The following is a 17,658-nucleotide window of genomic DNA, read 5'->3' as shown; positions in this document are numbered from 1 at the left end:
TTCACATACCATAAAATTCACCCTTCGCAATTATATATACAAGTCAGTGGTTTTTAGTATGTTTACAAAGTTGTACAACCATCACCAGAGCAAATTCCAAATGTTTTACAAAGTTGTACAACATTCACCAGTGCAAATTTGTTTTTACATTTTCTCTTTCTTTTTTTTTAAAGCTCTTTGTGCTTCATTCCTCAGATCCAGCTTCCCATTCATTAATTCTTTTTTCAAATGTATTTAACCTTCTATTTAATATCTTCCTTAAGTTTTACTTTCAAGAGTTTAATTTTTCATTTTTTTAATATTCAATATTATTTTGTTTTAATCAGGTGTATAGCATAGTGGTTAGACATTTGTATAATTTAAGAAGTGATCCCCCTGACTAGTCTAGTACTCATCTGGCACTATACATACCTATTATTATATTATTGATTATATTCTCATGCTTTACTTTACATCCCCATGACTATTTTGTAACTACCAATTTATACTTAATCCCTTCACCTTTTTCACCCTGTCCCCCAACCTCCCTCCTATCTACCACCACAATAAATCTAGCACCCATCTGACACCATAGTTAATACAATATTATTGATTATATTCCTTCTGCTATACAGTACATCCCCATGACTACTCTATAACAATCAACTTGTACTTCTTAACCCCTTCCCATTTTTTACCCACCCCCTTAACTCCCCCCCTCCCCCAATCTGGCAACCATCAAAATGTTCTCTGTATCTGTGAGTTTGTTCCTGTTTTATTTGTTTATTTTGTTATTTAGATTTCACATATAAGTGAAATCACATTGCATCTGTCTTTCTCTCACTCAGCACAATACACTTCAGGTCCATCCATGCTGCCACAGATGGCAAGAACCCATTCCCTTTCATGGCTGAGCAATATTTCATCGTATATATGTACCTCCTACTCTTTATCCATTCATCCATCAACAGATACCCAGGTTGCCTCCACATCTTGGCCATTGTAAACAATGCTGCAATGAACATATGGATGCACATGTCCCATTGAAGCAGCGTTTTGGGTTTCTTTGGGTAAATACTCAGAATTGGGATTATTGGGTCCTTCTTTGTCTCTTGTTATAGCCTTTGTTTTAAAGTCTATTTTGTCTGTTATAAGTATTGCTAACCCAGTTTTTTTGTTTCCATTTTCATGAAATACCTTTTTCCATCCCTTTACTTTCTGTCTGTGTGTATCTTTCAATTTGAAGTGATTCTCTTGTAGGCAGCATATTTAGGGGTCTTGTTTTCTTATCCATTTAGCCCTCCAGTGTCTTTGACTGGAGCATTTAATCCATTTAAATTTAAAGCAATTGTTGGTAGATAGGTTTCTATTGCCATTTTATTATTCATAATCTTGATTTTTTTTTTTTCCATCTTAAAGAAGTCCCTCTAACATTCCTTGTAATACTGGTTTGTGGTGATGAACTCCTTTAGCTTTTTCTTGTCTGGGAAGCTCTTTATTCTTCGATTTTAAATGATAGCTTTGCGGGGTAGAGTAGTCTTGGTTGTTGGTCCTTGCTTTTCACCACAATGAATATTTCGTGCCAATCCCTTCTGGCCTGCAAAATTTCTGTTGAGAAATCAGCTGACAATCTTATGGGAACTCCACTATAAATTACTAGTTACCTTTCTCTTGCTGCTTTTAGGATTCTCTTTTTGTCTTTAACCTTTGGTATTCTAATTATAGTTTATCTTGGTGTGGGCCTGTTTGGGATTCTGTACATTTCTTGGACTTGTGTGTCTGCTTTCTTCACCAGGTTAGGAAAGTTTTCAGTCATTATTTCTTCAAATAGGTTCTCAATCACTTGCTTTCTCTCTTCTCCTTCTGGTACTCCTATGTTGTGAATGTTGTTATGCTTGATGTTGTCCTAGAGGTCTCTTAAAGTATCCTCATTTTTTTTTATTCTTTTTTTTTTCTGTTCTGATTGGGTGTTTTATGCTACCTTGTCTTCCAAATAGCTGATTCGATCCTCTGCTTCATCTGGTCTGATGGTAATCCTTTCTAGTGTGCTCTTCATTTCAGTTATTGTATTCTTCACTTCTGGTTTTTATTTTTTTATGGTTTTTATGTCCTTTTTTATACTTCCTCTCTTTCTATTGAAGTTCTCACTAAATTCCTAGAGCATCCTTATAACTATTGTTTTGAACTCTGTCTCTTATAGGTTGCTCGCCTCCATTTAATTTAGTTCTTTTTCTGGAGCTTTCTCCTTTTCTTTCATTTGGGATGTGTTTCTTTGTTTCCTCATTTTTGGCTGCCTCCATGTGTTTTATTCTATGTATTATGTAGGGTTGGTATGTCTCCCAGTATTGGCTGGGCATCCTTATGTAGTTGGTGCCTTGCGGGGCCCTGGCACAACCTCCTTGGTCACCTGCTCTGGGTGCTCCAAGAGTATCCCTTTTGTGGGTTGTGTGTGCCCTCCTGTTATGGTTGAGCCTTGATTGCTATTGGTATGTCAATGAGTGGGATTGACCCTCAGGCTGATTGGCTGTGGGGTTTGGCCACACCCACAGCTTACAAGCTGCTGTATGGGATCACCCCAGTGGGCTCTGGTGCCTGTTGAGACCACCCTTTGGGTGTGCTGCTTGTAGGGTCAATTGGATGATGCCCTGCTGTTGTCTGAAGCCAAAATATGTTGGTTCCAGGGCCTCTTGGGAAGGGCCCTGGTGTAGACCCAGGTCACCCACTGTCTGTGACAGGCTGGGGACTACCTGGTAGGAGCTACAAAGTGAATCATGTTTGCTGCCTGTGCTAAACCTGGAGATGCGCGGGAGAGGCCACACTCTGAACTAAGGACTTCCGCCACCAGTACTGGCCCTGGGGTAACTCTTCAAAAAGCTAGGACTCCCCGAGGTCTGCTGCCACCTGCTGGCTCCCTTAAGGTTCAGCCACTGATAAAGCCTTGTGGAGTATGCAAGCTGGGGAGACAGTGTCTTAGGGAGTCATTAGAGTTGAAAGAGTTGTAGTCACCAGCTTAATGTAGATTCTGATTTGGTGTCAATGCTGAACCTGGAGCTACTTAGCAAAAGTCTTGGAGCACACCGAGGACAGTTGCTGCCCACCTGGGGCCTGTGGACTCCAACAGTTTTCCAAGAAAATGCAATGCTGGCGGGGCTGCTGCTTGCAGAGAAAGTACCTTGGCCTTGGGGGAGTTGGGTAGGGCAGATTCACAGTGAGTCAGCAGGATGGAACAGCTGGAGCTCACCAGACCAATCAGAGTCAGATTGGCTGTGTGGGGGCAGGCTCAACACAGGAAAGATTGCGCCTGCCTGCCGGCTGCAAAGGAGAAGGCCATCTTACGGGGAAAATGGCTACTGTTTTCCAGCCCTTGTGGCTTAGCCACACCCCTCAGTCTTCCCCCGTTCCACCATATGTCTCTGAGGGCCCCCGAGTCACTGTCTCTCCGCTGGAGCCCAAGGTGAGTGCCTGTGAGTGTGTATGTGCATGGGTCTTTCAAGAGGATGTCTGGGTTTCCCACAGCCTTCTATCCCACCCAAGTGGTCAGAATCTCTCCTGTTTTCCACAACCAGATGTTGTGGGGGCTCCTGTTTCCGGCATTAGTATTTTGGGCTGTGCAGCCTGGTGTTGGGCTGTGGTTCTTGCTCTCCGGGGGAACCTCCATGGCTGAGATATCCCTCCTGGTTCTCAATCACCACACAGAGGTTTGGAGCCAGCTTGTTTCATGTCTCCACCTCTCCTATCAGTCTCAACGAGGTTTATAATTTATATTTTCTGTTATAAAACTCTGTTCAGCTAGATTTCAGATGATTCTCCAGGTTGATTCTATTATGATTTAGTTGTAATTTCAATGTGTTCATGGAAGGAAGCAGACACAGTAATTATCTATTCCGCCATCTTGGATCTCTCTTGTTTTTTGAAATTTATTTTATTGTGAAAAAAATAATCTCTCAGTCTTACTCCAAAGTATTTATTTACCAGAAGATATGAACTTTGAAAAACATTGCATGGACTATTAACAGGTCATCTGGTTTGATTATTTCCACTTAGGAGTACACTTTAAACAAAGGCATATCTGATTAAAGTGCTGTACAAAAGTGATCTTTTTCATGTTCTTAAAAATGAGGAATGATGGAGGGAAAAAATAATAGTATTTTTAATCTGAGTCTGTGTGATATTGAAATGAATGCTATTGTTTTCTGTTTTCTCTCTATAACAGGTACTATATTTGTGATTCTCTCTCTCTCTCTCTCTCTCTCTCTCTCTCTCTCTCGTCCCTTTTTTGTTAATGTTTCTTCATTTCTTGGTGAAATGAAAGCTGACCTAGAACCGTGGTCATTCCTGTGTCAAAGTTGTAATAACTGTGGTCACCTAGCAATTACTATGGCAATCTGACTGGTCCTAAAGGAATAGTTGTGTTAGACCAGGATCTAAAATAATCTGTAGAAGGGGAATGAACTGAGGTTCAAACTGAAATGCAATTTGACCTTGTGTCAGTGTTTAACCAAAAAGAACCAAATTTGTAAACTAATAATTTATTTTACAGAAGGATAAATATCCTAGAAAACATTTAAATGCTATTTTTTTACTCAGTTACTTTTTCCTGAAAATTTTATTTTAATACTGAAATATTGGTAGGGCTCTAAGAAATGACATAGATGACAATACTATGTCCAAATAAAGTGGTCTTTTAAAAGAACCATTGCATTTTTTTGAACTGATATATACATAAAAATGTTGTTGTTTTCTTTTTTTTATATGAGATCCTAAAATATTGATGAGGTACTTAACTGATACAGATTATTAATACGCAGAAGAAAATTTAAAAAAGTGACAAGGTATGTGGTAGGACATTTGTTTTCATTCTTGTTTTCCAGAGAGCGAGTAGGTTTGTACTGATCCATTTACCTTTTCTCACCTTGCTCACGTCTATTGTTCAGCTGTGAGATTTTGGCTGGAGTAGGTACACAGATGGAAGTAAATGAATATGTTGCTTTTTTTCAAAACTGTTTTTTGTGTGTTTCTTTATCTTTATTTTTTCATTCGTTTCCCACATACTAGCACCTCTTCTATACCAGCCACTGCGGCAGGTGGTAGGGATCTTACTGAACAAGACAATCAGGGCTTCCTTGATGAGTTTCTAGTCCTGGAGAATTTTTCCCCCTCATTTTTTTTCCCTTTCATTTTGCATTTTCTTGACAGTTTCTTTTCTACCCTTCCCCTTCCATATGACATTGTGGTTTCTGCTTTGCACTTTATTTCTCTCCCTCATTTTCTTCTCTTCCTTTCTTTGTCAGGAAATTGCTAAAGGGCTTCCCTTTCTTCTTGAAACTTGTCTAGGCTCAGTAGATGAGACCACTTTCTTTGCACTACACTACTTTCCCGTGGGAATTCAGGGACATTCATAACTTTTGGCTTGATTTAACTATGTCTGTACCTCCACTGAGGAAAACTGCTTGCCAGCTGATGAGAGTATCATTTTCTTGACTGCCATGGAATCATACTCCTCTGCCTTTCATTGTTCTGCCAAACTGTGAAGAGTGAATCCTTTGAGGAAAGACATGTTCCTGTCTCTGTCTACAAGCAATCATTTTTTGTTAAAACTATTTTTAAAAAATTGGTTTTTATATCCATGTATCTAAATTTATCTCCACTTTGGTTCCATTGGCCACAGAATAGTTTTACCTTACTGGCTGAGTATTTTCATTTCTGCTGAACTTCCCACAGTGACTATTACAGAATATTTCCAGCAGTATTTTTGTGAAGAGGTGGGGTGGATAAAGGCCTAATATCAGTTCAGATATGGCCATTGTCCTATTGCTTTCTGACACAATGTAGTAAGAAATCAATGCGGTCAGAGTCACAAATGACAGTAGATAAGGATAAGCAAGATGAGATCATCTGAAAGCACAGATAAATCAGAATTCTAGGATTTATTTTAGCCTTGAAGGAGTTCTTTTGATCCAATCCTGGCTCTTTGAAGTTGAAAACCAGAGATGTCAAATGACTTGCTAGAGATCACACAGCAAGTTAATGACAGAGCTGGAGCTGGAACTTACATCTCAGTTCCCAATTTCTTTTTTCAGCAGGCAGAATACAGGAAGTAGGGCATAGGGAAAATTATCTTTTTGGTAGGGGCGAGGAATTATCATTTGCTGAAGAAGGATTTATCAAAACCACAGGGATTCAGACTTTGATACTTTTCAGCTGAGAATCAAACAATGTAGTTTCATATGACCTTTGTGCAACCAGCTAAGGTGTTGAAAAGAACTGGTATAATAAAATTAAGTGCTGCCTACTGAATATTCCGTCTGTGTCTGTTAGCTTCTATATCCATAGGTATGGGTTTATTTTATATATTGTTTACTGATGTTGGTTATTGCTTGGGAGAAATAAGATATTCCCCAAACCCCAAGTGCTATAGTTATAGGTAAAGTTGGGGAAGATGAATTTGTTTTTGGTGAATTCAGGGTCTAGGTGATACAATGAAGAGTTCTAGATGTAAAAAACCACAGGAGTCGGAACTTGAACAAGGAGTCAGAACCCCAAGTTTCTGCTTAATTGATTAATTAATTATGATTAGAGGTGGCTTAGTATAATCTTAATTCTGAGAAAGTCATTTGGACTCTGGCTTTCCACCCCTGAAAAACTAAGCATCATTTCTTCTCTGCTCCATGGTGTGGATATTCATTTTATTGGTATGGCAGCCAGCCTCCAAGATGCTCTCTAATGATCCTTTGCCTCCTGGTAATTATGGCCTGGTATAATCCCCTCCCACATTGTATTAGAGTTGGTCAGTAGGACCAATAAAATATGGCAGAACTAAGGGCATGACACTTCTGAGGCGACCTCATAGAAGACATTGTGCCTTCTGCTTTGTACTTACATGCATCCCTCATTCTGGGGAAGCCAACTGTCAGGTCAGGAGGACACTCAGCTCTGTGAGAGGTCCATATGGCAAAGAACTGCAGCCTTCTGCCAACCACCAGTGAGGAGCTGTGACCTTCTGCCAATAACCATGTGAGTGAGCCATCTTGGAAGTGAATTCTCCAGCCCTGGTCAAACCTTCAGATGACTGTAGCACCTGACTGAAACCTCACGAGAGACATTGAGTCAGAACAACCCAGCTTAACCACCCTCAGATACCTGACCCCAGAAACTGTGTGAAATAATGCTTTTTGTTTAAAACTGGTAAATTTGGGGGTAATTTGTTACACAGCAATAGATAGTGAATACAATTGACAAGACAGAACTTGAACATTCTCAATTTAAAAGGAATTACAATAACAATAAATGTAGATGTTTTTAATTATGAGATTTGGCCCTGGAAACAAACACTATAGTGTCAATACTTGACCTGTATTCAGTATTTTCATTTTATTATATAGGAAACGGGAACAGAAAAGTTAAATGATGTATTTATTGGATGAAGTAGTGGTGCTTAAGAATTGAAACATCTTTCCTTTTTCTATTTCTCTTTAAAATATGACTCTATTAAAAATACAAGTAAAGACTCAGTTGAAAGTGAGACCAACAAATTCAAAAGAGAGTTACAATTTGAGGAAACTTTTATTTAAAGAGAAGTTTTCTGAGAGCTGTTGTTTTAGTATTAAGTCATTTCCAGTGGTCTGAGTCATTTCATCTTTACACACAGGTCAATTATGCCACTTTCAATTAATAAACGTGAAGGGGATTTCAATGGGTCATTTAATTCAGGACTAGATATGAATATTTTTGATCAATTCTGCAAACATTTCTCAAGAACACCACTGCTGGCAAGGGGATACAAAGATAAATAAGATGTCTTTGCCCATTAATAGTTTATAGGATAGTGGTAGGGCAGATAATTTCAATAAGGTGGGAAGAGTTCTGATACAGGTATTCAGAGGGAACAGGTAGACTATAGAGGAGGTGAACCTAACCCAGTGTGTGAGTTCAGGGAAGACAAATGGCTTTCTCAAAGACATACAGCTACTTTGTAGTGTTTTGAATTTGTCTTGGCTATTTTCTAGACACGTGGGAGTGGTAAGAACAAGATTGTATGCAGCCTGCCTATTATCTTTCATGTATTGGTCAGGTGCTCTCTGTTTTTATAGAGAGACACTTATTTTCTGAGATATTATTAAAAAACTATTTTAGGACTTTTTTTTCTTTCAACCAGGATAAATGGAATGGGGTAGAGACACGAGGAAAAAAGAAACATTAAGATACAAAACCAAACCCAGGAAGTATATAGAAGTATTGGAACCATGAATTAGGAGACTGAAATACATAATGTGAAACTGTAAGAATAAAACATTTGGGGTATGAGATTCTTTACAAAAAGGATTAAACAGATCTTAGTGATTTATCACACATATTTCTTAGGTACTAGTCAATAAGGCATTTATGACGAAGTGCTGATTTGAAAGGAGGAAAGATTGCACCTGTGGATCAATTTGGTAGAATCTGGAACTTAATTCTTTATCAGTGTGAAGGATCAAGTTGCAGATTTTATTGAGCCAAGGGAACTTCCCCCAGTCTTTCCTGAACTCTGCCCACCAACCAGAGGTCAGCAGTCCCTTCAGTCCAGATGCCACACCATGCCTGGAGGTGCTGGTGGTGCTGGTGGTTGGTGCTGTGAGATAGGCAGGGGGCAAAGAAAAGTTAAGGACGATGGGGAAAAGGCAAACAAAGGGACTGGAAGAAGTGCAGAGGGAGAGAAGGAAAGAAGGAAAAGGAAGAATTAACAGCTATGGTTTGTTGAGCACTGCTAGCCACTGTGCTAAGTGCTCTGCAAACTTGATCTCAGGTTGCACGATAGGCCTACGAGGTAGTTAGTGCTGGGAGGACCTCTGTTTTACTGATTAGGATACAGAAGTCACACCGTGAGTAAGTAGCAAAGCTGTGATTTAAATGCAGGTCTGTCGGATTCCCAAATCCAGCACTCCTAACCGTAACGCCACGAAAGGAACGTATTCCCCTACTGTGGTGTGAGAGAGGACCTCCACAACCGCTGGCACTTGGATATTTTTTTTAAGTTATAGACAAGTCTTTAACAGAATGAAGATCCCTTAATTGGATTTGCCTGTTATCCAGTATTGCACACCACATCACATGCCGTGCTTCACTTCCCTATAAGAATCAGTTAGAACCTTCCCATTTAGTCTAATGAACCCTAATTTCAGACAAAGGTAACTGTCACCTTTTGTTTCATCCTGTGCTTTTATTTTTCAAATACCAGAGCCGACCTCTGAACTCAATCTGCACTTGCCTATTGATGCATAAATATCTATAATATCACAGTAAATTAAATTCTGTTTTAAAGGGTTTCTATTTAACAATCTGTCAGAACTTTCACCGCATTTGATTTCTGGTCGCCTCTGTCCAGTGACAGGTTTATCTCAATATGGCTTGATTAATGAAACCTTTTATTTGGTGTAAGCACACCTATTATTACCATAATCTCTTAATGCTTGCTTAGGCAACATTGAGGTCTGGCAGCAGGGATTCTCAAAACTTCTAGCTTCTTTAGCTCCATCAGAACATTGGGTGAGCTTAACGGGTGGGGAGACTGATGCCCTCCTAATGGGGAGCATAGTAATATTAGCATCAGCTCAATGATATAGCACTCTGTCTCAGAGGCTTGGCCAAACTCCATTTTAACCTCTAGGGTTGAAGAAATGTTTCCAACTTTGTGCCAACAAATCCGCCTTCCTCTCCACTGCTACCTTGTCCTTGCATGTCAGTCATTGGGGGGTGTGGCTGACGTCTCCCTTGGGAGCCCAGAAATTGCACTGTGCACTGTGCAGCTGAGAAGTGGGATGAAGTCTAAAATAAAAGAATACATTGAAAAAAGAGTGTCTTAATGAAGCCAAGGAGCCAGGCACTAATAGCTCTTAAGAAATAGAAATGACTTTATGATGGATATTCCACAAGCAACCTTTTCAGAAAAGAAGAGTGCAATTGAATTATGTTTTGCGCCTGACAAGTATTTATCCTGGAGATGCCATTACTGCCGGATTATCTCCTTTGCGTTCTACATGCTTCCAAAACATTGGCAAGAAAATATTTTGGATTTCATATAGACTCAACATTGTCACTCTGTTTTACTTTGCTATTAAATATATAGTAACGTTAAAAGAGTGACACTGAAACTTGTGCTGCAGAAATTGTCGTCTTTGCAGTTTTCCTATCTACTATTTTTTGCATTGTTAAAATAATAGGCCTCTGCCATATATTATAGTGTTTCTTTATTTGTACTCCTGTTCACCTTTAATGCTTAAAACATCTCATATATATATTTTTCTTTCTCTTTTCAGTTTGTGGTCACTGTGGTTTTAAGTGCTATAAAATTCACTTGGAGAGTTTTGCTATTGTTTTTAAACTTCCTGAGGTAGGGAAGAAAACAAGGTAATATTAATAAATAGGACTTAAGATCCTAACAAATAATAAAGAAAAATTAGATAAAAGAAACAAGTGAATCTGTTATTTAAAAAGAGCTTTATGATAGTTAAAATTCTTTGGTAAGACTCAAATATTCAACGGGGAAATAACCCCTGAAAACATTAGAAAAACTGTTTTACCTAGTGACCATATTAACCTGATTATTAATTTGATTACTCAAGTTTGCAATTTGTAATTAAATATATATGCTTAGATAGACTATAAAATACAGAAATTTTCTTTCTGGAGTTTTAGTAGTGAAAAAGAAAATGCTATAGGAGGTATTTCTTTTAAAGGGGTAACATCAGATTTTAATTATCAATTTAGCTTTAATTGGATTCCTTATAATTACACTGAAAAACAAAGTATGGCTTAACTGTACTTTCACAATTAGAGCTATATGGTTTAAGAATATCCATTCAATAAAATAAGGAAGCAGAGAACCTAGTTTAATTTAAAATGATGCTGAAAGTCAATCAAATAATTTTCAATAACATAAGAATCTTGTGTTCTGTTTGAAAAACCATATAGCATTTTTCTTCATTAAAAATGTTCCTTTGTAAGAAAATACAGAAACCTCTTAATGAGATACTGGGTGGAAGATTATTATAATTCTCCAACATGTTTGTCAGTTTTTAGTTTATTTCACATCATGCTTTTTAACCTTCGACAACAAATATTGTTGTACCATGAAGACAGCAAATCCAAACAATTACATATGTAGTCCAAAGGCATACACAAAAAAATCAATATTTGACATCTTTGAACGCTCTTTGCAGAAGCGTTCAATAGCTCTTATTCATTATACACTTATATCTCTTTCAGATTCGCCTTTGTCACTAGAAACCCATTTTTTTTTTCTCCTTTGACTTCCACATAACTTCTTTGCCCTGTACTTTTACAGATGCCTTCTGGCTATAAATACTAATGAAATCTCTTTGCTTAATTCAATTTTGCTGGTACACTTACAGTTATGACCTAACTTTCCCACGAGAGAGACTGATTGAACATTCCACTACCTTATGGATGGGAGCAAACATTCTTACAGAACTGGACTGACAATTTCCATAATTATAGAATTCACAGCCTAATGACCTTAAAAAACAATAAAAAGATCTCTTGTTAATTCCATTTCTGTTACTGACATTCAAGATATTTCATTTTTCACGGGACAACAAATTTACTTTTTTATTTTCCAAAGAGCAGTCTCTCCTTTCCCCCCAGATTAAATTTTCTGAATATTGAAGTATCCCATTGAATATTTAGCATTTCTTTGTCTTTTAAAAGTTAGAATATTTATGATCCTTAGAATGCGTTTGACTGATTTATAGCAATCAATTATAAGAGTACGTTTTCAAATAGCCCCTTTAAAAATGAAGAATAGAATAATTAAAAAGATCACAAGTCCTCCCTTGCATATAATTATTTCATTATTTCATTACAGTGCAGAAATTATTTTTGCTGACTGTGAGCAATTTTAATTGAGCGAGATCTGTGTTAATATACGATCGCAAGCAGTTCTTCCTAAGAAATAAGATCACTAATTGCCTAAATTTTTATTCAGCACAGTGAGTCTTATGAGTCACATTGCAGTATAAACCTAATCACTAGGTAGAGTGGGTACAGTACCTTTTCTGTAGTGTAGATATCCTAAAAGCATAACCTGCCTGCTAATTTATTCCTTCAACAGGTTTGTTGCCTTATTAAGCCTTTGTTTTGCAGAAAATTCTTAATCTACCCAGTTATCACAGAAAAACTATGATAATGAAACATTAAAATTCAGGCTTCAAGTCTACAGAAGCCAGCATAAATAAGCAAAGCTACAGCACAGTGTCTTTGATTCTTCCTAAACACCAAAATGCTCCACACCCTAGCATATGTTCTGGAAGCTATTAGCTTACAAATAAAGACGGCTCTTCAGGAATAGAAATCATAGACATGGAGTGTAGAGAGATAGCTTGCTATTAAGTGAAGTCAAATTAAATGTTAATAATAGCCATTTTCTTGCAAAAATGTAATATTGATCATAAATGTTGTAGTATCCTTGGAATATCTAAATATTTTGCACCTATACCAGGTATTTTCTTCCCAATAAATATTTTCCATATATTTAATGCTATGGGAGAATGTATAAACTATAATAAAATTTATCAGAATCACTATCTTAACAACATAGACTGTTTTGATAAAATCTGAGTAAACATTTAAAAAGGCATATTTGTTTTTATGTATAGTTTAGTATTGAATATCCTGTTGCTGGTTTACCTTAGACTTTAAGTGAAATATATTGTATTTGAGTATATTCCTAGTTTAAGTGTAATTTTTGAAAATGGAAAAAAATACTTGAAAAACTCAGTGGTATTTATTTGTAAATTCACTTGTTCTTTCAGCAAATATTTATTAACAATTAATAAATTCTAAATGTGCTAATCCTACTTTCCCACACCTTTCCAAGAGCAGTGCTAACAGTTTTGCCTTCTTTGCTTGAATTTAGGTATGCTTATTTGCTGGCGAAAGAAATTGCGCAGACTGGTCTTTAACTACCAATGTCGACGTTACAGAGTTGTTTGCAATTCTTATTTCTAGATTTCAACATTTAATGTGTCAGCAATGATTGCATCCTTTTTGAAATCTCCAAGAAACAAGTTACTATTGTGAATAGAACAGTTTTTATATTTTGAGCTTTTTCACTGAAGATCAAGAATTATGTGTGTTGTGGAGGGTAAAATAAGTTGTTGGCTGTAGAAGGAGGCTTTCTTATGGTGAAGGAGTTCCGGCATAGTGCAGGGGGAGGGTGATATGATCTAGAAGAATACGAACTCGACTGTCCAGAGTCCTGGTGTCTGCTATGCTGTTAACTAGCTGTAAGACTTTGGGCAAGCCTTGAAACCTTTCTGGACCTTAGTTTCCAAATCTGGAAAAATGTGGATAATATTCTTTACTCTGCTTCCTCATAGGGATGCTGTCATGATAAATAGCTTACTCATTTGTAAAATGGCAGTTGCAAATTATAGCGGTCCTTAATGTGGAGGTGATCTAAGAATCCCTTTAAGACTATGCAAATTTTTGTTTCTGTATTCCTATGTATATCTTTCTGGGTATGAGGTCCGTAGCTTTTGTCAGATTCTCAAATGGGCAAATGACCCAAAGAAGGTTAAGGAACAGTGCATTTGAGAATCTCTGACATCCTTTCTACTCGTAAATTCAAATTCCATTCTCCCTGTCTGAATAATATATATCAAAGCACTTTGAAAGACTGCTAAACAAATGCAAAGTATCATTCTTCATCTCTCTTTATGGATCTAGTCTACGTAAAAGTCATAGCCATACTTGAAAAGGTGATATTATATTATGTTGCATGGGTTATTGAATAAATATATTACCTGAGGGAATCTCTCAAATACAAGGTTCAGTATTAGACCCGTAGGAGAATTAGAGTATGTCACAGATTCTCAGAGAAAATAGAAGGACATCTAGGTAAGAGTATAAAAATATTTTAGTATAGGTTCAACGTAGTTTAGTGGGCAAGCTTTAAACTAGTATGAAGCTATTGATCTGGATTATGACACAGCCTATGTCTCAATTTCCTTCTCTCTAAAATGATTTTAGTAATGCATACCTCACAGGATTCGAAGAGTAAGTTAACTTGTTAGATTAGATTAGTTAGTATGCGTGCAAGTGTTTTTAGTCAACAGTATTGCATGAAACAAAAGCAAGGAATTATCCATTCAGAGGAGGACAATCTCACTATTACTGATTTCCTGATTTTGAGCTGAGGTCGGTTAAGGCAAGCATAGTGAGTTAGAGTCCTCTTAACGACAGTGGAAATAATCTACCACATAGTAAGAAGGTTTTTCATCTAAGAAATAGTTGCCATGCGTCTCATTTTACCTCTTCCTTTCTGGATTTGCATCAGAATGGAGTGAAAAGAGTACTTCATTCTAGAATTTGTTCTTACTAAGGTTAAGTCTGAGTTTCTAGATGGAAGACAGAGATGGACTCTTACACATTTTTATATACACAGCTCTATTCAGGTACTCAGTAAAGTTTATTCATTGCATGCATTTGGGCTGGTTGTTTTCTCTAAGTGATGTTTCATCTAGTTGTAGGAATAATAATAATTAAAAAACTCACTACCATTTATTGGATGAGTACTCTGTACCAAGTACTTTATATATTTTATTTGTTCTAGCCTTACAAAAACCCTGTGAAATATTACCCCCATTTTAAAGGTGAGGATTCTAAAAATTCACAGAAGATAAGTGACTTAAGACCATAATAACCACCTTACAAATTTACTGGAAAGATAATATTACGTGATGTACTTGATTGTGCTTTGAAAACTATTAAGGATATGTAGATATAATGCTGCTGCTGCTTTGTGTGTCTTTCGTCGACTGCTCCAACCTCAGATTTTATTTATTAACAACCACCCCATTGAAACAAGAGGGTTTCTCCCTGCCCCAGTTTATTAAGCTATAATTGACATGTAGCACTATATGAGATTAAGGTGTACAGCGTAATGATTTGACTTACACATGTATATCATGAAATGATTACCACCAGTTTAGTTAACATCCATCATCTCATATTTTAACCCCTTATCAGATATAAGATTTGCAAGTATTTTCTCCCATTTAGTAGGTTACCTTTTCATTTTGTTGATGGTTTCCTTTGCTGTGCAGAGCTATTTAATTTTATGTAGTCCCACTTATTAATTTTCACTTTTGTCACATTTGCTTTTGGTGTCCACCATCTCATAAAAAGAAAGAAAGAGAAAAAGGAAAACAAAAAATTTTTCCCTGTGATCAGAACTCTTAGGATTTATTCTCTTAACTTTCATATATGCAGGGTACCAAAAAAATGTATATACATTTAAAGAAAGAAAAAATCTATTAAAATTGTTAACACTTAATATGTACCATAACAAAAGATGAATACAAGTCATGTTTGACTTCTGCAGTTACAAGAAAGAGGTGCTCAAAGTGGTTACCATCAGCATCTAGACACTTCTAAGTACGGCAAACTTCTGCTTGAGCAATGTTGACCAAAGTGTCCACTTGTATACATTTTTTGGCACCCCCGGTATACCATACAGCAATATTAGCTGTAGTCATCATATTGTATATTACATCCCTTGTAATTACATCATTTTATAATTGGAAGTTTATACTTTCTGACCACCTTCAACCAATCCCCTTCATCCAACCACAAATCTGATCTCTTTTCCAAGAGGGTGCTTTGATAGAAGTTTTAAGGTACATTGTGTCTCACAAATGCAGATTTGGTGATGACAGGAAATGGTTGTTGCTTGGTCCTCTTTGGTCGGGCTAGGTACATCTATTGTTTTACCAGGTAGCTGCTACTGGGAGCTGAGACAAGGAATGAAGAAGAGTAACCCCGAATGTTTGATGAATAAGACCCTTTGTAAATATTCTGCCTGGAGCTCCTCCTATCACCTCACCATTAAAATAGATTAAGATCATGAAAAACCAAAAAGTTCAGATCGAAATCTAAGATTCAATGTTGGAGTAGCATCAGTCTTAACTGGTGAGTGTAAAACTAGTAATCTTTGTGGGACCAACCATGACCATGAATTTCTTGGTTTCTGTGAAGCTAAGAGTCATATTCATTATAATCTACAAAGTTGAAATACTTTACATAACAAAGACATTTACAATTATAGAAGAGCGCCATCTCACAGTTTGTCATTGGAGGAAAGGTACAGTCAGTCAAGTTAGGGGAAAACTGCTGATTGCCATGCAGAATGACCTTGTATTTCTGACCACTGCATTTTCCCTTGGATTAAAAAATACCCTTTTGTGGGGCAATTTGATTTTGTGCAATTTTTTCTACTTAGAAATTTAATAGGAGACCTAGTGGAGGAGTTTGGCCATTTATTGCACATCTACACATTCACTAATAATGATGAAAGATTTGTTGGTTGTCTAGTTTATCAGAGAGAGAGATGAACCACACCATAAGACAGGGTGGGGAATCTGGGCTCAGTGCCCAGGATTTTTCTTTGCTATTTGGATCACTGTGTTTGCTAGAATATTTAATTAATCCCACTCTTGGAGTAATGCTTATTGCTGATGGCCATTGCTGAACTGAACTGACCATATGTAATATATCTTCAATAAAATTTAGATTTAGAAGTCCCTAAATGATGTATGTATTTGACAGTCCTTAATGAAAACTGACTAAAGAAATTTCAGAGAATGGACAGGCTTAATAGTAACAATTCTTTGCATTCATGTGGAAGGGAGTTCAGGATTATAAAATGAAACATAGGAATTAGTACAACATTTGGGGTAGGATTGTACCAATTTTGGGATATATAAGTTGTTATGTTGATAAATATTTGGCTCTTTCTTTTATTATATCTCTGGTGAAGGCCTTTCCTGAAATTCTTTAAGACCAGTTCTTTTTGGAATCCAGTTTAGCCATAGTTATACTATCAGGGGACTCTCTGATAATTCTCTTTTGAGTAATTCAATACATGGCATGATTTTCTCTTGTTATTGAACCGATGCCTCAGCACAGGGTTAGAGGAATTCTGCTGTTTGTAGCGAAAATCTTGTGCCAAGAACATTAACCTTGAAGTTCTATACACTTTGCAGGTCAGGCAATTACCACAGTTATCCTATTTACTTATTTAAGGATGTGGCAAGAAGAGCTTCCAAAAAATGGGCTGATAAATGTGAGTGGAGGGAAAAGAAATCAATTTCGTTTTTGAAAGGATGGATCCAGAATTGTAATGATGGAAAGAATTCTAAGATTCAGTTAAAATGTCTCTTGAACAGGTCGGAACAGACAAATAGTCTGATGTATTGGAGTGTGCCTGTGCAGTCAAGAGGGACTAGAATATTTGAAATGAAACAGTACTTAAGAATTTGATCGAATCTAGTGGTCTTCAAACTTTGTAAAACCTCGATTTTCTTTATTCAAACAGAATCTTATATACTTAATATGTAAAGCAGGTTTAAAAGGAGCTATTCTCCTTGAAGCCAAAGAGGTCACACCTGTTCATTTGCTTCCCCTTTTTCCTTCCTTCTGAGCACAGTTTGAAAATCACTCATCTTATCCAACTCTCTCATTTGACAAATATGAACATTCATTTCCAAGAGGAGTGAACCGACTTGTCCAAGGTTGTGTAACTAAACTTGTTAGGGCTGATTCCCAGACCAGTGCTCTTACATACTTTGTACTTCAGACACTCTTTCTGTTTCGTGCTTGGAACTCAGGGCAGAGAGTCAC

This window comes from Rhinolophus sinicus, chromosome 14 (assembly GCF_057876585.1).
Source record: "Rhinolophus sinicus isolate RSI-liver-muscle chromosome 14, RSI-T2T, whole genome shotgun sequence".
NCBI classification, from domain to species: Eukaryota; Metazoa; Chordata; class Mammalia; order Chiroptera; family Rhinolophidae; genus Rhinolophus; species Rhinolophus sinicus.
Note: the sequence above shows the minus strand (reverse complement) of the source record.